At 39.8% G+C, this 22,483-nt stretch overlaps 1 long non-coding RNA gene across 4 annotated transcripts; it reads left to right on the top strand.

Moving 5' to 3' along the window:
* The first annotated feature begins 505 nt into the window (after window positions 1-505).
* Window positions 506-16,055, top strand: LOC138756119 (uncharacterized). Of its 4 annotated transcripts, none has more exons than XR_011352769.1 (5): window positions 506-728; window positions 11,680-11,743; window positions 14,070-14,214; window positions 15,395-15,649; window positions 15,854-16,055. It is a non-coding gene; the product is annotated as an uncharacterized lncRNA (long non-coding RNA). The 4 variants fall into 4 exon arrangements; XR_011352771.1 differs by lacking the exon at window positions 11,680-11,743 and adding an exon at window positions 900-1,018; XR_011352770.1 differs by lacking the exon at window positions 14,070-14,214 and adding an exon at window positions 900-1,018.
* The last annotated feature ends 6,428 nt before the right edge of the window (window positions 16,056-22,483 follow it).

Raw genomic sequence — 22,483 nt, 5'->3', positions numbered from 1 at the left:
GGTTACTGTGAGCAGTTCCTTGGTCGTTCAGCATTCTCATTGCCTGTGGGAAGAAGCTGCTCCTCAGCCTGGTGGTGCTGGCTCTGATACGCTCTTTCATGATGGGAGCAGCTGAAAGATGTTGAGTGCATAGGTGGATTTTGCACGGCTTGTTCAGACAACGATCCCGATAGATCATATCGATGGAGGGGAGGGAGAATCCAGTGATCTTCTCTACCACTCTTATGGACCTGTGGATTGATCTCCAATCCATTTCTCTGCAACAACCAGACCACACTGCAATGCAGCTGGCCTGGGCACTCTTGACAGAGTTCCTGTAGAAAGGTGACATAATGATGGTCGATATTCTTCTCAGGAAGTGCAGTCGCTGTTGCACCTTCCTGACAAGTGAGGGGATGTTGTTTGTCTGTGATAGGTCACTAAAGGTCAGTGGTTGAACTGCATTTCTTGTCCTCAATGAGATTTATGACATCCTGTGACCTCATAAACAGCCTCACATGTGCATTTGGTGAGCTTCATCCATGGAAATAATGGTTGCTGTCACTCTTAGTACCCTGGCCTCAGCATCAAGTCTGCTGTTGATTTCTTCCATATCTCATTGTTTGCTGCTCCATACAGTATGAGGAATGTCAGCCAGCTCAAGAAGAGATGAGCAGTTCCTTTTCTAACAGACCACAATGAAGACAGATTGGTGACGGACATTTGCCTGCACTGCAACATTGCCCATGGTACAGAATTCATTTGTAGGGCATTATTTCTAACAGAAATTTTTCTTATAGCCTCCTACCTGGAGCACCAGGCTATACCCCTGTAGTCTCCAGGCCCTTAGCACAAAGCTTATTCCTTGTAAATGTTCCTTAGTAGCCTGCTGATAACATTCTCCCTCTCCATCACTACAGAGACTAATGATTCAGTAGCAGCACTCGACCAGAGCTAGAAGAGGGCAGCTTGTATTGTGGTATGCTCATTTAAACACTGGGAGCAGTATTGACTTCATTTGCCATTCAAAAAAAATCAGGTCAGCCCTCACTGTGTTACATTGCAACAGCTGTGAGAACTCTAAGTGCATCAAGGGGGTGCAAAAGCTGGCAATCATGTTCTGTGAATCTTTCTTGCTCTTTATATATCTTTCGCCTTTCATCTGTTTTAATGAAGAAAATAATATGGGGCATTTCCTGGACTCCTATCTCACAATTACATGGAATCCACTCCATTGTAATTCCATAAAATTATTTAAAAGGACATGAAAACTTACATGTTCTTTAAAAACAATAACTAAGATTACTGAATTGAAAAAAATCACACAAATGCTGGAGAAACTCATCAGGTCAAACAGTGCCTTTATGTAGCATAGGTGAAGATACATCACCAATGTTTTGGGCTGGAGCCCTTCATCAAGGTGAGATTACTGAATTGATAAAAGCTAATACTATGTGAGATGTTGTCATATGTGGATTGTGGAGAAACATATGGCCTCCCTGTCCTTCTGGAATACTGAGGATTGTGGGTGGTCTCGTGTCCTCCCCATCTGAAACTTATTCAGAAGTTACAACACCTGTTAATCAAAGTTGGACTCCAGCCACCCATAAATGCACACTTTGCTTTTGGCTCATTTAAATTACCTAGGGTCATTATTGTCTAGGCACCTATATCAGAAGTGAATATTACATTGATGCATAGCACATTCTTTCTCTCTGCCTCATGGTCCAAGCACCAAACATTAATTCTCACCAGGTCATTTCTGTGGATATCACTGAAAGTGTCATGCACTACACACAAGCTGAGCCATGATACTGTGATAGATCAATGCTTACAGAGAGCCACAACCCCAATGATACAGGGAACCGGGAGTGTGATTGTTTTTAGAGTGTGTAAATATGTGTGAGCATGTAGGGTATAGGTGGCAACTGGTATCGGAGTCGATATGAATGTCTATTTAGTTGTTTAGTAATATAGTAATGGAGTATCACTTGATGTTCTCCTCTGTCTCCTATGTGTTCTTTAAAGTTTCCTGCAATTGTAACACTTGTGTCCAAACTCATTTCTCTGTGAACCCACCAAACTTGACATTCTTCCAAATGCAACAAAGTCTTATGCACAGTGATTGCCTCGTGTATCACAGCACCAACACCATCCCACAGAACGTCAGTGCATTTCTCACATTTTATCCACCAGTCTGTTAATAACCTTTCTAACACATATTTTTGGGTCAGATTCCTCTCATGTTGTTCAGCAATGCAACTACCATCTCACCAGTATTAGATTCAATTTTCTTAACAAAATTCTACTCTTTCACTGAAGCTCTTTCAACAGTTGTTCTACACTCTCAGTGGTTTTGTCTTATTTTTATTAGATCTCCTCAATCAAAGTCATTCCAATTCAAGCAGCATAAAAACATCATAAAAATTATGTTTCATGCTGTTTGAACAGGAAACATATTGTCGTGGATGGATTTTCTGAAGTTAATCCCTGATAATTTTAGTCAATCTTCAGATCTGTGAAAGCATTCCGTTTCTATAAAACTATTTCATAGGAATGGCATAATATCACATGGTACAAACTTTAATCTATCTTCCCTAACTGTTACTTTAAATAGAAATAACTATTTCATCTGTATTTTAAATAAATAAAATGGAAAATTATATCATATGTGCTAGTAAGAGTTATAAATTTTAATTTTTTTTAAATTTAAATTTATTTAGTTTTAAATGTAGACATACAGGCCCTTTCAGTCCATGCTGCCCAATTACACTCAATTAACCTATACCTCTGGTACATTTTTTTGAAGGGTGGGAGGAAACAGGAGCTTCTAGGGAAAACCCATGCCGACACGGGGAGAACGTGTAAACTCCTTACAGACAGTACAAGACTCACATGCCGGTCCCGATCACTAGCGCTGTAAAGGCATCACACTAATTGCAATGCCAACTGTGAGAGGGTGATATTTACCCTAGTAGCACTGTATAAAATTTAAACAAAAGTTCTGCAGAAAAATTTACAGAAAAATGGCAGGCAATATAGTGTCACCATATCTCAGATATATATTAGAGTCTGCTATTAATGCTGATCCTTTTCCGTCCAAGTAGTGTGGAAAATTGACTATTACAAAATTATATTTCTCCAAAATTGTGCAATCCATGATTCAGGTGTGTTGTATTGGATTTAGTTGGTGATAGCATTATTTAGATTTATCAGTTGTAAAATGGTGGTGATCGCCTTTCAAATTCATTTCAGGAGGTGGGGTTGAGAGTAGTATGGGAGATAGTGTATTTGCATTAATAAAGCAGTGAAGTGGAACCATGTGGTTACTGATTGGACTGCTGGTTCTTTTTTCCAGTGGTATGTCCTTCATTGTAATGAACATCTGAAATCCATATCATTTAGGTTTTCTAAAGGATAATTTCTGAAGCTGTTATGTGGCAAAATAACACGATACTGCACAGAGAAGTCTTCTGAAGGTTTAATTCATGTCTCACGCACTGATCCACATCTTCCGAAGCTGTTTGCTCTTTTGCAATTGTAAACGTTCATAGGAAGGAAAACGTGGATAAGTGTCTGACAGCTAGTCTTAGAGAATATTTACCTAAAACCCATGAATATTATTAAGCCAGCTTTGGTGCTTGCAAATCCTGAAGAAGGGGATTAAAGGGGGTTACTATATGCATGCCTGTCTGTCACACAAATATCATGTTGATAAAAACTCATATTGGCATAACACTAAGCATCTCTTATAGTTCTATAACACATACAATAAGCAACATTGACATCTGATAATATGAAATAATCAGTTTTGCTATTTCCTTCATTTAGAAGTTCATAAACACTGTTTAATTTTACTCAACAAAAAAGGGCAGAACTAAAAGTTATTAATTTAATCACCTTTATCTATCAGTAGTTTGGAATCAGGAATGTATCATTAAAGAGTATTGTTTGGGATTGTTAACCATAATGCCAGAATTGCACCAAATAAATTTGCTTCTAATCCATGGTCACCCTCAACATAACCTTTCTTTTCCCCCTTTGGCTGCTACTATTATTCACTGACTAATTGTATCTCTGCAATTTATATCAATGAGTGGCAATAGCATTCAGGTATTGTATATCAATTAAAGGTGCAGTGATTGATCTGGCGAGTGCAAAGAATTGATAGTGTCACAAGGAATAAAGGTTTCTAACTAAACAATGATTTGGCTCTATCTCTGTCCTTCACAAGTAGAGGGGTGGGATGGGGGTCTGAAATGGGCGTGAAAATATCCTTGGTAATGTGCAAAATATGCAATATGGTATTGTCTCTGCTTCCTGAAATTCAGTTCTATGGATTTATATTGATCAGAATTTCAAAGCTGATTTACAATTGCAGGCACCTCTCTATTGCACATGTACACGCAATCAAGGATGAACTTTTGCCTTAACATTATTTTATCCCCCCCCCCTCATTTTCTTATTAAGCATGGGAAATGTCTTGCAATGAGCCTACATTCAATCTAGAAAATGGGGCAGGTAACACCTGCACACATGGAGTTGCAGGAGGTGACTAGTCTTTGCTGTGACCACAGTTATTCAATGTATTTCTAAACCACTTGGAAGATGTGTTATACTATATGGTATTAATAGTTCAATGGACTCCAGCACTTTGCCCACTTTAGAATTAAAGAGAACACAGTAGAGTACTTTCTAAATGGTCAAAGTAGTAAGGGTACAAAGAGGTTATACAGGGAGCAATGGGTACAACAATGCCTGTGTTCACAGATCACTAAAATATCTTGCATAGGTACAGAAAATAAAAAGACAAATGGAAACTGGACCATTATAGTTTCAAGACATGGACACATGATGATATAGGTCATGCAACAGCTAACAAAACCCTGATCGGGCACAGATGGAACATTGTGAGCAGTTCTGTGCAGCAACTCATTCATTGGCTTTTAAGGGAGTGCAGTGAAGATTTATCAGATTGACATTTATACTCTAAGTGTTATAGTATGATTACAGAGGTCATAGTTACATTCTTTGGAATTTACTCGGTTAAGGGCCAGGTTAATCAGAATTTCCAAGATATAAAGGAGAATCAGAGTTAACCCATTTCTAATCATTGGGGAGTCCAGGAGAAAGAGGAACAATTGGAATCAGGTCTTTCAGGAATTAAATGACTAACCATTTTAGCATGAAGCATAGTACTAGTTTAAAAAAACCCAGCAAATGATAACAGGTGAATGGTGCATTTTAAATCGGAGGGCTTTTTAAAATTTTTTGTTATATATTTTTATATATTGCTGATATTGCAGTTACTAGAAACTAGAAATATAAATAATTATGCAATATTAAAGCAGAGAATGCCTCAAAGATATAAACAGGGTAAATGCTTCAGATTGAATATTTCCATAATTTCCACTTGATAGAAAGGTTTTTATTAATGAAATTTATAAATGATAATAGGGCAAAAGTAATAATGCTGTTTGAATGAACACATAAACTCAATGGGCTGAATCTCGTACACCTGGTTCAATGATGATGTGCTCCTAATAACCCTTCTTCCCATAGAAACTAGAAGAGCCCAATATTCCTGTAAGTACAACCATGCTGAAAAATACATGACTGGCATTTAAGCAAAAACCCTTTTAGTGATTCATTGCAATGTACAATATCTGTTCGGATTCTAAAAATAAATGCCACATGATCAGAACTTAAGCACAAAAGAGGTAAAGATTGCATGCCTTTGAAGCCAGTTCTTAAATTGGAGAACAAAGATTTACTGCAAAAACATCCCTGTAATTTATTTATTCTAGGTGATGCTGGAACATTTAATCTGTTGATGGCACACATTATCCCCTGTCATCTCAAACAGCATACACTATAAACAACAGCTCCCTGCTATATTTCATTCATTGTTCTCAAATAGTGCAAGAATCCTGACAATTAATTTGTCATAGCACATTCAAAGCACATTGTTAAATGCTTATTATTTGCTTTTCCATTTCACACAAAGGAATTGCAAAGGGTGTTCATGTTGAACAGGCAATGGCACTAGGTGAGGTATTTAAATTTCACATCAACTGTACACCCCCACCAAAGTATTTATTTATTATTTTATTATTTATTGAATGATTAATTTTTTATTTCATGTCTGTCAATAGACAATGAAAAGCTTTGCTTTACCTGCTAAACAGGCAAGTCACTCATACTTAATTTTATCAGGTAATAAAACAGAAGTGCAGGGTCCATTGTTGCAAGGATAAAGTGCAGGATATAAAGAAAAGTAGAGTTAAAATAATACAAGGGCATCAACTTTTGCCAACAAGAGGTTCATTTAAGAGTCTGATAATTGTTGGAAAGAAACTGCCCCTGAATCTTGACGGACTTGATTTTAAACTTTGCAATCTTCTGTACGATGAAAGTTTGGAGAGGGTGTGGGAGAGGGAAGAAGAGTGTAGGACCAGGGAAGGATGGGCCTTTTCATTTGTTGGTTGCTTTCCTGAGGCAGCGTGGCTATCGATGGTTGTCAGAGTGGAGGGTCATTTGCATAACCACTGACTGTAACAGGCTCGCTGATAAAGAGAAGCATGATCCTGTGATCGAATTGTCATCATAATGTTGTGCATTCATAGATCTTTCATGTTCGTTCGGAGTTTTCTCACCCTTTCCAGCCAAGGAAGGTGGCAACTACTTGTGAACATTAGGCTTCCTCAAAACAATGATGTGCTAATGAGCATTGTATCATATCGTTTTCTTTTGAAATGATGAGGGAGGAATAAATATTGTTAAAGGTGATAAAATGCACAAAGTGCATTTCCAATAGGGGTTAATAAAAATTAGCCATTGAAATGCAGTTGAAATATTTCACTCCTTCCTTCGGTCCAACACTGAGGTTAAGTATAATGGCCTTACAACTATCCTAGTTAAGATAAACTTGTTCAATACAGACTGGTGATCAAACATGGTGTCTGCATGGTCAGTATGGCTCTGCTTTCACTGGATAGCTGACAGCTCTATTAAAATATCAGCCAGAGGCAACAGAAACCAAAGCTTGCGCCTTTCATTTCATTAATTATTCTACTCACCTCCTCGGCGAACTCTCACAGGAATCCTTAGCCCACTTTATACAGATGGCCATAAAACTTCCACTGTTGTTACAAATGCCACTGTTAAAAATGACTTCATTCTCTCTTGATAAAAGAAACCAACTGAACAAGATGTGATTGTAATGTATGCCTGAACATTTAATTGTAATTTGGCTCCACTGACACATGAAATATCGATAAGGAACATAAATACTACCAAGGCTTTAATAGTCTCAACAATAGAAAAGTACATGCACAAAATCTAAAATATTTCTTAATATTTGAATGTAGCAATAATTTTGAAATTAAACAATGCTGACACCATCAACAAATCTATAATATTATATGAGATGTACCTCAACCGATGAAAAATTCATCACAAGGTCAAATTGAATTATATTAAAATAAGCTAACAGGTTTTAAAATATTTTGTAGTGAACGGAACATGGTGTGGAATTTAGTTTGAAATCTTTTAATTATTGGACAACTGTTAAGATATATATCTTATCAATCACTCTCTGAGCATGTTCATACCAGACAAGTCCTCATCTAAAGGCTTTTGAAAGAGAGATGGGACGATGTATGGTAGTGCGTGTGTGTCTGTAGCTTGTTGTGAACATAGAGGCCATTGCAAAAGAATTAGAGTCTTAGAATTTTTTGCTCAAAAGATTCAATGTAAACAAATCAAATAACATGAGCAAGAATTTGTTCAATTTGATCAGGCCTCAGTTGGAATTGTGTTCATCTTTGGTCCTCTTGCATGATATTGATGAAAAAATCTTTGGAATGTTTCAGGGCTTTGATATATCATAACACCCTATTATTTTTGATGAGCTATTAGCTGAATTCTTTTTAAATTAAAGGAAGTAATAAAAACATTATATTAAAAAAAAGGATAAACTAGATGATATGGATAGATCAGCAAAAGCAGAGGCGACAGATTCCGAACTAGTCATCCAGGCTGAGAATGAAGTTAAAAGGCAAATTAGGGAACATGCTTTTGTACCTTTTACAATAATTCAAAGCTGTACCATAATACTGAATGAGGCTGAAGTTATAGATCAGAGACTTGATGCATGCAGCAAATGCCACCTTCATTTACCAGTGATGGAGAGAATGAGAGAATATTTTCAATGGGACATCTTTAAGAGGCAGTGCCTCAGGAATGCCACATCTATCATCAAGGACCCTCATCAGCCATGTCAAACCCTTTACTCATTGCTAGCATCAGGAAGGAGGTACAGGAGCCTAAAGACACACATTCAATATTACAAAAAAAAAACAGTTTTTTCCCTTCTGCCATCAGATTTCTGAATGGAAAATGAACCTATGGACATTACCTCACTTTTTGTCTTTTTCACACGATCTATCTATTTATTTATTTATTTTTCAATCTTGTTTTTGCATCATTTTGCTTTTTATAGTAATTTATGTACCTTGTTCTGCTCCATACTACTGCCACAAATCAACAAATTTCATAAAACTTGTTCATGCCCACAAATCTGATTTTGATTCAGAATCCTGATTATGTCTGGCAAGTGAGCTTTGCCCTCAGTAATGTTGAGCTTCTTGTGTTCTGTCATTCACAAAAGTAAAGGTTCCTGAAAGGGCTTGATAGAGGGGGCATGGAAAAGATGTTTTCAGGAATGGAAGGAGCAAAGGAAACAGGCTCAGAATTCAAAGATGACCCTTTTAGAACAGAGATTAGGAGAAATTTCTTCATCTAGCATGTTGTATTTCTGTGGAATTTGTTCCCACAGACCATTGTGGAGTCTAAGACATTAGGTGTATTTAAAGAAGAGGTTGATAGGTTCTTGATTAGTAAGGGATTCATGGTTATGGGAAAAGATGGGAGAATTGGATTGAGAGGAAATAATATATCAGCCATGGCAGAGAAGACTCAGTGGACCATATGGCCTAATTCTGCTCCCATGTATTTTATATGCCAGTATGAATACCTCATGTATTTTGAAGGTGTTGGAGAGTTTGCAGGGATGGAATTAAACAAAACATTAAACTTTGACCTACTTTTCCAGACAAAAGACCCTTTTATACAACAAAAAATCTGAACATAAAGGCAGAGATTCTCTGCCCTTCACATCAAAAAACTTACCATCATTAATGGACTGTGGGTGGCTGCAAGGTTGCAGCTCCAATCCTGCTCCAAGGTAGTGCTGCCATAAAGGTAAATCCATTGCAAGTGGCTAGCTAGGGATGGGCTAATGATGTCGTGATGATGCTGTCCACCCACAACCCATCTCACTTCTCTCTCTCCCACTCAATCACCCCTCTCTTTCCATAACCGCCTCAGGGCTGGGATGGGGGATGTCAGGGCAAGGGTGGCTGGGGCGGGCTGTGACAGCTCCACTGGCCGTTCCGGCCTCTGGCACCTCATTGGGCTGCTTTGGCCTTTCCGGGCCGCTTGTTTGTGCCAGTGGCTCAATGGCCATCTACCCTAACCATAATCCCACAAGCAGCTGGAACCATTCTGGGAAATGCAGAGTGGTTCCAGCTGCATGGAGGATTATGGGTAGGGATGATGGCCATTGCTTTGCTGTATTTTTATGATAGCCAGCGCAACAGCAAATTTCACCCCGCCTACAGTCACCCCAGATTACATACCAAGGTGCTGCTCTACTTAAAAGCAGCACTGGAGCAGCAGCCTTTTAGGGTTTCTCTATAAATGGGTAAGTTTAAAATTTTAATCCTTGTTTGAAGCCAGTCTTGAAGCGGAGGCCCAGCATAAAAACATGTAAAGTTAACAACTAACTGACGTAGTTAGATGAATGATCAATTCTCACATTCAGGAAATCTGCAGTTGGACATTTGGTTTTGTCATGTCATTTAGTGATATGGAAAGCTTGATAGATCAATGATTAATTTTTATCTGTCACAGTTGAATCAGGATAGCCATTTCATACTTTTGATTTAAGTTTCATTTTATGAGCTGTTTCACAGTACTTTTGCTCATTTATTTTTTCATTACCCTCTCTCATTTTCTTGTTTCAAAGGACACCAGAAACTCATATTTTAATTTCTTACTCCATTCATATTCCACTTTTAAAACCATAAACACTACACCCAGCGTCTGTTCTTCCCACCTTTGGCGTAAGGCTCTGACCGAACTGGGCAGAATGGTAGCGTTTCTACAGGCTCACGACAAGCAGGTTCTAATCCTTGAAAATATTTTAAAGCAACAAGGCAAAATTAAACTTCCTGATCCCAGATTAGGGCAAATTTATAATGACTTCCATTCATCATCCTTCACCTATTCTTCATTTTGGACTTCCTTTCTGAACATTCAAGGATTCTCAGAGTAGCTGGACTGTCTGAGAAATTTTCTCCACAATTCAGGAGATAATGATCAAATGATGCACCCTCCAAGCTTATTCAAGCTAATATGTTAATTTGGTGTCGTAGACAAACTATTCCTTCATAATAAATAGGTCATTTTGTGTTTTTCATTTCCCATTTCTTTTTTAAAGACCGCAAATTAAACCACCAAAATGTGTCATGTGAATGAAGTGAACATCTACCAAAGCGACAGGCTAAAATAAAATCACAAAGCAAGGATATGTGTTAAGATATGAGCAGATGTGGACAAGCTTACATGCAAAGCAATTCAGAGCTAAATCACATTGTCCCACTTGCACATGTGTTTTGATTATGAACCATATCTCTTTTAAACAGATGCAGCATTACAAAGAAATGGTTCCTTCACAAAATATGTTACTTACATAAATGTATTATCAAGACATGCTCTCTTAAAAGATCTATTATATTACAAGAATATTGCTCCTTACAAATATCCCGTATTACAATGCAAGCTTTTTAAACAGGTATCACCATTATCAAGGATTGTTCCATTTAAGCAGACATTCTCCATTAGTAGGAGAATTATTTGGTCTGTACTATTATAGGCTTGAAGTGAATGTCTCTGGGAAATAATAAATCAAACTAAATACTGAGAAATGTTTTGCTTGGATTGGGATTATGTGCAGATCAGAATTTCTATAAATTGCAGATAACTCCAAATCTTCTCAGGAAAGATCATTTAAACGTTCAACAATCAATTCAATCTTAGCAAAAAATCCAACAGCAATCACTTAGCCAAGATATATATTTTACATGAATATGATTAGATTTCTACCACAGGTGAAAATCGGAGTTAGGTGTATGCACTACACTGAGCTTTAAGTATATGATAAATTTACAGTGGGCTCAGGTAAAATACAATATTTTAGTACAGTGAGATTTACACCAGGGATTCAGATTCAGATTAATTCATGCTTCAGGCCATTAAAAATATAGGCCATTGTAATCAAAGTTACATCAACGCTTGACAACTAGCCTGAATAGCTTCACATTCTACCAGATAGAAATCAGTCACAAGCTCATCAAAAGAGTGCTTCTTCCCTGATACAAGGTGTTTTTTTTACAACCAGTAGACTATTATGTTTATTGCAGGACTGAACTCTTGGGGTTGCTATTCAGTCTAGTCAACTGGGCAACTCTTCCTCTCAATCCCCACCTCTTCCTGTATTTACTGGAATAGATTTGAAAAAAATTGAAGAAAGGGTTAATGAATTGGCATTTATCTGCTGTTTTTCTTCTCTTTCAGTCCATTTTTTGCCAATTTCAAGACATCCAACTTGCCTCCAGACATCAGGACCCCTGCTGGATGTGTCAGTTATTTTATATTATCGGGAATCAATCTAAAAGGACCTGGACGCACTGCACAGCTTGCAGAAGTGTGATCCTTGCCCCTTAAAACAGATCGCTAGATATTAAATTACATAAATGCAATTGGGTTTAATAAAATTCCAGTTACAATTAAGCTAATTAAGCTATAATTAAAATTATTGTTATTCTTTACACTTTATAATAGATGGCCACTTGCGATTTTCACACGAGTAACTTTACGGTAACTTCTGCATTCCTCCATAAGCTGCATTCTTTTCTCAGAATCACAGAATGGTTACAGCAAAGGAGACCATTCAGCCCATTGATTCGGTTGTTATAAGCTTGTTATAAACTTGTTGCAAACATTTCCAACAGAATGAAGGAAAGTCAACAAAATTTAAGTCAGTAAAAGGTACTGTGACTGACTTTCACTCTCAAATTCATAGAACATAAAATAATACAGGCCCTTCAGCCCTTGATGTTATGCTTACCATCATATTCCTACCAAAATACTACCTCGTAGCCCTCTATTTTTTTCATTCACATGCCTGTTTAAGAGTCATTAAAATGCCCCTAATGTTTGAACCTCCACCACTACCCCTGGCAAGACATTACAGGCACCCCAAACTCTCTGTGTGAAAAACTTAACCCTGATGTCTCCTCTAAATTTCTCTCCCTTAAATTTCTACAGATGTCCTCTGGTTTTTGATACTCCTGCCCTGGGATAAAGGCTGCCTACCCTGTCTATGCCTCTCAGAATTTTGTGATCCTCTATTAAGTCACCTCTCATCCAAAGAGAAAAGTCCCAGCTCTACTAACTTTGCCTCATAAGACTTATTTTCCAATCCAGGCAACATCCTGTTAAATCTCCTCTGCACCCTTTCTATAGTTCCACATTTTACTATAATTAGGTGACCAGAACTGAGCACAATACTCTGAGTGGGATCTCACCAGAGATCTGTAGAGTTGCAACGTGATCTCTTGACTTTTGATCTCAATCCTTTGACTAAGGAAGCCCAGCATGCCATCGATCTTCTTAACTATCCTATCACCTGTGCAGCAACCGTGAGAGATGTATGGATTTGAAACCCAAAGTCCCTCTGTTTCTCCACACTGTTAACTATCTGACCATTAATCCTGTACACTATCTTCTGGTTTGACCTTCCAAAATGCATCACCTTACATTTCTCTGGATTGAACTCCATCTGCCACTGTTCCACTCAACTCTGCATCCTGTCCTTATTGTAAACATCACTTTCCTTATTCTAACATCCTAATTTCAAAGTATCATCGTCCAAAGCGTGAGACACGATGTTCCAAATTTAGATCTCTTTAATCCAATAAATCAAACTCTGTGGCTGTTACTTTATGTAGTTTTAATTTGTTGATAGAACAGGTAAACATTTTACATAGCTTTGCCACAAGACTTTAATAACAGTGAATAACAATGCATGTACTGTATAAAGATACAAAGATATATAGAAATACAAAAAACTTAAGGAGAAATTTCTTGAAGAATAAAAAGAGCAAGCGGTTAGCCTGGGTGGACATACTACATCATAGTTACTATGTTAACAATACAAATAATAGTTCTATTAAAGAGACAGGCAAAAATTAACCAAGAATAAAATCACAATTGGTTTTAACCTTTACACCTATGTAACCAATGACAGCCTTCCACACTATCCACAATTCCTTCCATCCTTCGTATCATCTGTAAACTTATTGGCCCATTCTTCTACCTGTTCATCTTGGTCATTTATAAAAATCACAAAGAGCAGGGCTCCAGAACGGATCCCTGCAGAACTCCATGTTACTGACTTCTCTCCATTCCTGCTCTTTGCTTTCTTCAGGAAAGCCAAGTTTTAATCCACTCAGCCAAAAGTTCCCTGAATATTTTTAAAAATTAAAATTTTAACATTTGGCTTTGTAACATGAATTCTTTGCTACAACTTTAATGGTGTGCAAAGTCATAATTACTGTGTATCTTTCAAAAAAAAATTATCATAATTCCCTCATCTTCAGGCTTCAGAATATAGTGAATAAGTGCTCAATGTCTCCAATTGGGTGACGGTTGGAGGCTTCTTGTCATGGGTTTTTGAGGAACTGTAGGGTTAGGGTTATAGAGGTTGTACCTCTCTAATCTGGCACTCTGTGGTCCAGCAACTCCCGTGGTCTGGCATGTTTTGAATCTGCCGCCATTAGTTTGTAGATCTACCACCAAGGTGATACCGTTAGCAGTGCAAATGCACCAAAATTGGTTTATACCGCAGCCGAGTGTTTTGGTGATACAGTCCTGTTAATTTCTTATATTCAACTGTATTTCAGCCCTTCAGGGTGTCATCCAAGAGACCAAGAGGTGCAGAAGATGGTGCTAGTGCTAATAAACATTCACTTAGGGGTCAAGTTCTGTTTTCTGGGATTTTCTGTGATCTGGCAATGGGCCAGGTCCCAACATCACTGGATTAAAGAGGTACAACCTAAAATGCCAACACAAAAGACTTTGCACACTTATTCATTTCCTTAATGTTAATGTGTGTTATTGTTATTGACATTGTAGTAAGAATGAATCGTTTCGTTTTATAGGTGGAGGGAGGGGTGGTTAATGGCACAGGCTTGTATATACAGTCATAGAGAAAAGGAGTACATGCACATGTATATGAGATTGTGAACTGCCATTATTGGCAGGACATGGTATATGAATGTACAGGCCTGTGTGAAAAATTATAAATAAAATATTTTAAAAAAAAAGACTAACATCCAAAGATTTACCCTCAGCAAGAGTGGAGGTACCAAAATATCTTGTTTGGGAGCAATCCAGGAGGGAAAATGGAATAGAGGACCAATCTGATTGATTAAGATGCCAAACTAGGATAAGGCTTAAAAATAATATAAATCCCTCCATGGCTGATTAAGGTAAATGAACTATTTACCGTTGGGTCAATTCCTGTGGCATTGATTCAAAATATACAGTAAAAACCTCTTATTCGAATTCAAGCAAACAGCAACATCAAGCAACCCAAAAAAATGACAAGGAAAATAAATAGATAGCTAGATAGATAGATAGATAGATAGATAGATAGATAGATAGATAGATAGAAGCTTAAAATTTGTAAAAGTAAATCGTCTCTGAAGTAACACACAAGCTTTTGATGAAGATGGGAGCGAGTATTTAGCCTTGTTCATGCTCTGCTCTTAGCAGCTGTTTGAATAGAGTTGTGTATGAATAAAATGGCATCACCCAAGATGAAGAGCAGGTTGATGCTGCTTGCCTTTGGAATAGCTCTCCCTGTTTAATAAGAGTTTTTATTTTTATTAGTGTATTATTAAGTATATTAAGTATATTAAGTATATTTACCCCCTCCATAAATCTTCGTCCGCGAAGCCAAGCCAAAGAAGAAGATTAAGTATATTAGTAAGGCTTTATCTGTAAACTTGGGGGAGAGGGTTTTAATCATCAATAATGTTATTGTTCTCCTTTTTGGCGGCTCCATGGAGGAGGAGAAACCAGCAGATGCAGCTATGTTTAAATGTTTTCAACGACTGTAACTGAAAATAATGTTTTTGAGGTTTATATATCCATGCGAGTGAAGTTTGTTTAGCGAAAGTACAGTATTGGATTTTTGTCTTATAACTATTTATTCTTAATGCAGGTGCATTAGTTCGGCATTGCAAGAGTAAGCCTCAAGCTTATCCAGCATCTAGCAATCCCATAGATGTTAAATATCTGGGGTTTTACTATATATTGTAAAGGGAACAATGTCACTTGATGCTTGCCTGACCAGTAAATCATCTGAAATGAATGAGGGTAAATCTTGGCAGGAAATACCTTCTGTAATCTTCAGCATATTGAAAACTTACCTAGAAATTGTTGCAAACACACTCCAAGTCAAGATTTTAAAAGTCAGGTATGTATAACTTACATAAGAGAGGTACAAATTTCTGTCCCAGCCAGGTTTAATATTATGCTTTAATATTTTAAAACAGTTATAATTCACATTCTACTTTTATCAAAATATTAAAAATACTAAATAAAAATTGTAATTTTTTCTTTCTTTATTTATTAGCTGTGAATTTCTTCCTTAACTGCTTTTCTTAACATTAATTTATAGGATAAGGGAATCACAGGCATGGCAACCTGTCAATGGCAAATCCACAACTGGCTCAACCATGGTTTTGCCACTGCAAAATTTGGAAGCAGTCAGGATATAATCACGAGCTGGAGTACCACTGTAAACTGAGGCACTCGCAACAGGAATGGGACAGTATAAATATGTGAATGTGTGAGTTTGAATAAAGAATATCCATAAACCAGGGAGACTGAACAAGAAATATCTCATTGTGATATGAATTAGTCTGGGTTGTCAGTGTTGTTGATGACACTGGAGAGAAAGGAAAATAGAATATCGGTGAGAAGAGCCAAGTCCCTTTTTCCTTGGCATCATAATCTAATTGGAATGGTTGTTGCCAGCAGTCCATTCAAGAAGTGCGCATCTGCTTAAGTGTACACTGCTTTCTTTTTGGATTCTTGAGGAAGGCGTGCAGTAGTGATGCAGGAAGTACCTGCAGCAACTTCACTCAGTTCTAAATATTGTTGCCTTGGATCTAGGTGAAGAAATTAAATGTAGCTTAAAATATTGATTTTCTCTGCACAAAATGTCCTCAGTGCCTTCATGCACAAGATTACTTTGATCTCTCCACTTGGTTTTTAAATATAGGATAAAGGTTGACAAAAAGTGGCATAAGGAGATCTTCCCGGTTGCCATCAGATTCCTGAATGGTCAATGAACCAAATGCATTGCTTTACTTTGACTTTTCGTGGACTATTTATTTTTGTAAGGTGGTTTTATAAATGCTTCCACTGTGATGGTGCTGTAAAACAACAAACTTTGTGACTTGCTCATGACAATAAATTTTGATTCTGATTCTGAAACACTGGTGAATGAAGATAAATATTTTAAAAATTAGTGCGAGATGGATCTGAATTTTAAGGCAAAAAGAGACTTAAGGAGGCAACATTTTATTTTGCTTTCAAATCCAACAATGAAATTAATTTTATGCAGGAAATTATAGAAATATGAACAATTCTAACTATTCAGCATTTATTGCTAACAGTCAAGGGTTGGCAGTGATTCAATTAGGGAATATGCATGATATGGGAATAATAAGCAATGGGAAGAATGTGATTTGTTTAATAAGGCAGTTGAATATTGGAGACTTATTCCTTTGAACTTTAAAATAAAGATATTCCCTCTTTAATCTTGGATCACAAAGAAAATTCCAAATCTCACAACAACTAGCAGTACAATGATGATGTGTGTAGTGAACTGGGATTCACTAGAAATGTCCTGTATTGATGACTGGTTCCGCCTCCCGGCTCCACCCCAGGGGCCCGAATATAATCTAGGTTTCCCGCCTAAACCCAGAAACCCTCTGAAACCTGTTCATGAACCCTACCTATGTTGTAAACTAATAAAAGCGTTAGTTCTCCCTCCGGTCGAGTGTGAGCTTTTATCTACGCTACAATTTTATTGGCTTACAAACAAGAATGGAGGCATTATTCAAACCCCGTATACTGTTTATAGACCTCCAGTCCTCCGACGCAACTGAGGAGTTTGCATATTGGCTAGACTGCTTCCAGCCCTATCTGAATGCGGCCAGGGATGTCTTCCACACAGATGAGCTCCGGAGGTTGGTTCTCATCTCAAGGGTAGGGACAAAGGGGTACGCAGTTGTCTGAAACTTCCTGATGCACTAGGCTGCCATCAAGGCACTGAAGGCCCACTACATGAAGGCCCCGAACAAAGTACTAGCGAGGCACTGGCTCGCCCTATACTGCTAACGTCCTGGAGAGTCGATTGACGACTACCTGCTGGATCTGCAGACGGTGCCTAAGAAGTGCAGGTATGCGGCCGTTTTTCGCCGCACCTGGGAAGATGAACAGATCTGGGTCACTTTAGTCGCAGAGGTCTGCTTGAGGTATGTGAGGCAGCGACTTCTCGAATCTGGAAGGGAGGACCTCGCTAGCCACGTTGAGCTGGCCAAATCACTGGAACAGGTCAATCTCGAGAATGACGACCTGGAGGTCAGTGAACTTGTGCTCTCCGGTGAGCACCTCCAAGGTCTGCTCCCGCTATAGCCGTCCCCACTCTAAAGGCTGCCACTTCCTGAGCCCAGGAGTGCTTTGTCTGTGGCAAGGTACAGCACCCCAGGGCCCACTGCCTGGCCAAAGACTCGGCATACTCCAGCTGTGGAAAGAAGGGACATTGGGTGAGGGTCTGCTGCATGAAGGGAGGTCCAGGGAATTTCATGGCCTGTACTGCTCCTGGATCCAATTGCAGACTCAAATTGTCTGCGCTGGACTCACCCGAGATCACCTGCTGTGCAACCTGCCGCCTACAGAAACGGCACGTAAAGGCTTGGCGGCCATCTTGCAGAGGCCCGATTTTGAATTCAGCACCATCATCATTGTTAGAGGAGGAAGGAAGGTGTCCATTTTACACGTTGACTCAGGATGGAGGGGGCCACTCAAGGGAAGAACATGGCATCTCCGACAACCTAGCATCACTGATCCTTGACCAGAATCGACCTCAACAGTTCAACAACTCAATGGACATTCGACCAAGTGCCTGATTAACACAGACTCCATGGAAAGTTTCATAGACTCATGGATTGTGCAAAAATATAACTTAAAAGTGTACCAATCTAATTACTGAATCTTCCTCGTCTTCCAGTCCCAATCAGCGCTTGTACAGAAACATTGTATAGTTCATTTGTCGTTGGGGGGGGGCGAAAATTTTGTAAATTCCACATGTACATTTTAGATGTAATGTATGCTCCAGTATTGTTGGGTCTGGACTTTCTGTGTCACCTTATAAGTGTGAACTTGGAGTTTTCTTGACCCCTTCCCCTGGTAACGGTTCGGAATGGAGGTCCCTCAAAACCAGAACCCACTTGAAGCCTCTCCATGCTGAACATCAACCCCCACCCCCCACCTCTGTTCCAAAACCTGTCTACCAAATGTAAGTCCATCACCACCAAGAGCAAGAGGTACAGTGTGGCAGACAGGAAGTTTATAAAGATGGAGACCCAGGACCTGCTGGAGGAGGGAAACAACGAACCCAGCACCAGCCGTGGAGAGCACAAGTGGTGCTAGTAAAGGGGGAAAACAAGTCCAGATTAGTGTTTGACTATAGCCAAACAATTAACAAATACACACTCCTGGTCACATGCCCCCTCCCTCGCATTTCAGATATGGTGAACGATGTCATGCAGCATCGAGGCTATTCGACCATCGACCTGAAAGCTGCCTATTACCAGCTGTCAATCTGTTCCGAGGTCCACCCGTACACAGCATTTGAGGCTAATGGTTGACTCTATCAGTTCTGGAGGGTCCCTTTCGGTATTACCAATGGGGTATCTATTTTCCAGTGGCAGATGGACAAGATGGTGGATGAGTACAGGTTGAAGGCTACCTTCCCCTACCTCGACAATGTAACCATCTGTGGCCACACTATGGAAGACCATGATGCCAATCTCCAGAGCTTTCTCCACGTGGCGAGAGCCCTGAATCTCACCTACAATTCTGACCAATGTGTATTCAGGACAACACGACTGGCTATCCTTGGGTATGTGGTGGAAAATGGCATCATTGGCCCCGACCCTTAGAGCTTCCCCTTCCCGGTACCACAAAGACTTTGAGGAGATGACTGGGATATTTCTCATATTATGTCCAGTGGATCCCTCAATACGCTGACAAGGTTCGTCCCCTCTTAAAGGCCACTACTTTGCCCTTTTTCGGCCAAAGCCCAGACGGCTTTTAATTTCCTCCGAAGATGCATTGTGAAAGCCGCCATGCATGCGGTAGACGAGAATGTACCTTTCCAAGTGGAAAGTGATGCTTCATACATAGCCCTGGCCACTACTGTCAATCAGGTGGGCAGGCCGGTTGCCTTTTTCTCATGGATGCTTCAAGGCATTGAGCTCCAGAACCCATCTGTGGAAAAGGAGGCTCAGACCATTGTAGAAGCCATAAGGCATTGGAGGCACTACCTGGCTGGTAGAAGATTTATGCTCCTCATGGACCAGCACTCTGTCGCATTCATATTCAGCAAAGCTAAGGGGAAAAATCAAGAATGACAAAATTACTAGTTGGAGGTTCAAACTCTCCACTTACAGTTTTGACATCGCCTACTGGGCAGGGGACGGCCCTCCAGATGCATTGTCCAGGGGATGCCTCCGCACACACTGGTCAACTGTGGACCATACACAATGAGCTCTCCCCTCCAGGGATCACCTGCATGGCTCATTTTTTCAAGGCCCTACTCAATAGAAGACATAAGGGAAATGACCAGGTCATGCCAAGTCTGTGCTGAGTGGAAGCCGCACTTTTTTCATCCCATGAAAGTGCATCTGATTAAATCATCCAGGCCCTTTGAATGGCTTAGTATCGATTTTAAGAGGTCTCTCCCCTCCACGAACGGAAACACCTACGTTTTCTATGTCATCAATGAGTACTCCCACTTTTCATTCGCCATCCCATGCCCGACTCATCTGTTAAGAAGACCCTAGATCCTTTCCTTACCCTGATCGGGTATCCCGGCTATATTCATAGCAACCGGGGTTCAGCCTTCATGAGCGACAAGCTGCACCAGTATCTGCTGGTGAGGGGCATCTCATCCAGGGGATGGTTACAGTTACAAGCCCCGGAGGAATGGGGATGTTGAAAAAGAGAACCCCATCATCTGGAAGGCTGTCAAACTCACCTGAAACAAAAAGGCCTTTCAGACTCACGCTGGTAGGATGTCCTCCCCACCGCATTCCACTCAATTCGGTCCCTTCTCTGCACTGTGACCAATGCTACTCCTCATGAGCTCATGTTTACATTCAACAGAAAGTCGGCATCAGGGACTACACTCCCAGCCTGGCTCGCTAGTCCTAGTCCGGTCCTTCTCAAGAAGCACGTAAGGAGAAGCAAGCCAACCTCCTAGTGGAAAGGGTTAACTTTCCCCACACCAACCCCACTAACGCCTACATGGAGTAACCGGATGATAGGGAGGACACCATCTCAATCAGAGATCTGGCACCTGCTGGAACCAAGGATCCGTTGCCTCAGGTGCCACACCCCCTACCCCCAACCAGGGCCTCAGGGGACCTAGTTCAGGAGGAAAGTGACCCCCTCTATCATCAAACTAGTGCCCCATCACAGATGGACCAGGAGACTCAAGGAGCCCAAGGCCCCCTGGTGCTAAGGCGCTTCATCAGAATCTCCAGTCCCCCAGACTGCCTGAATCTGTAAATAGTATTGTAAATATTTATCTTCGGTATCTATTACCAGCTTCTGATCCTTATTCTCTTCATCTACAGACCTTTAACTCTGAAGGAAGAGGTGAATGTAGTGAACTGGGATTCACTGGAAGTGTCCTGCACTGACGACTGGTCCCGTCTCCCAGCTCCTTCCCAGGGGTCTGATAATAACCCAGGTTTCCCATTCAAACCTTGAACCCCTCTGAAGCCTGTTCATGAACCCTACCTGTGCTGTAAGCTAATAAAAGCATCCAGTCAAGTGTGAGCTTTTATCTACATTATGATGTGAGACAATTTTAGTAAATTGAGGGAAGCGGAAGAATAATAGCACATAGTCATCGTCATTGCCAGTCAGAGAGCTGTATAGCATGGAAATGTGCCAAGCTTGTTGTCCATCTCAGCTATCCCATTTTCCAGCAATAGGCCAAGTTCTCCCAAACTTTCCTGTCTAAATACCAATCGAAATATTTTTTACACAACGTATTGAATTTGCTTACATTTGGTGTTGAATCTTTCAAATGTGTCGGCAATCACTTTATGGTGTTTTTCAACAGATATCTTCCATTAACTCAGAAAGAATAGTTTATTAAATAAAAAAAAATTAAAACACAATTAAGTCTGAGACTTTAACATTGATTGATCCAAACATACCTTGGCTGATTTTCAATAAGAAACAGTGTTTACTGAAAAGAGCTCATTGCTCCACATTTTCTCTGGTTATCTTTAATTATTTCTGGAACTATTTCAGTTACTCTGCCTTAGAAACATATCAATTGTCTCTAATTCTGCCACATCTCAATTTGTTGTACACTGCAGCTTGAAGGAGGTCACCATAACTTCACACCATGGGAGGGGAGATTTATTTATTTCTCCCTCATCGCACAGGGTCAGAAAAATTGGACACATACATGTATCTGCATTACAAAATACCCCAATGTACAGTGAGCTCACTGACAATCTCGAAATAGGAGTACCTAGCTGTAGCCCTGAATGTTCTCTTTGACCCCCATGCCTACAGTGCATGCCTCCAGAAAGATGCATTGGGGCTGAGAGTGGTAAGGACATGCTATTTTCCCTCTCCACTCTCAGTCCCAACACCAGGTCTCAACCCAAAATGTTAACCTTCCCCAACCTCCCCTGTCCTCCTCCCACCCTGCCCAACAGATGTTGCTCATCCTGCTAGGTTCCGCGAGAAGATTGTTTGATGCTTTCTGAGAGCAATGTTTGTGTCCATCTGACTTTCTGGGAACACATCCCATCCTCTCCCTTCATGTCAGCATTCACTCATTCAGTTGAAGCACTCCTCTGCAACTGGAAGAGATGTACTTCTTTTTTTGGAAGCCTCTTTCAAAGCTGCATGCATAAATTTTACTTGGGAACTTGTGGCACATCAATAGGGAACTCTGGACCGAAACCAGTGCTGTTGATTTCAGCGG

The sequence above is a fragment of the Narcine bancroftii genome, chromosome 3 (assembly GCF_036971445.1).
Source record: "Narcine bancroftii isolate sNarBan1 chromosome 3, sNarBan1.hap1, whole genome shotgun sequence".
Classification (NCBI taxonomy): Eukaryota; Metazoa; Chordata; class Chondrichthyes; order Torpediniformes; family Narcinidae; genus Narcine; species Narcine bancroftii.
The sequence above is the reverse complement of the archived record's forward strand: the minus strand, read 5'-3'. Positions and strand labels throughout refer to the sequence as shown.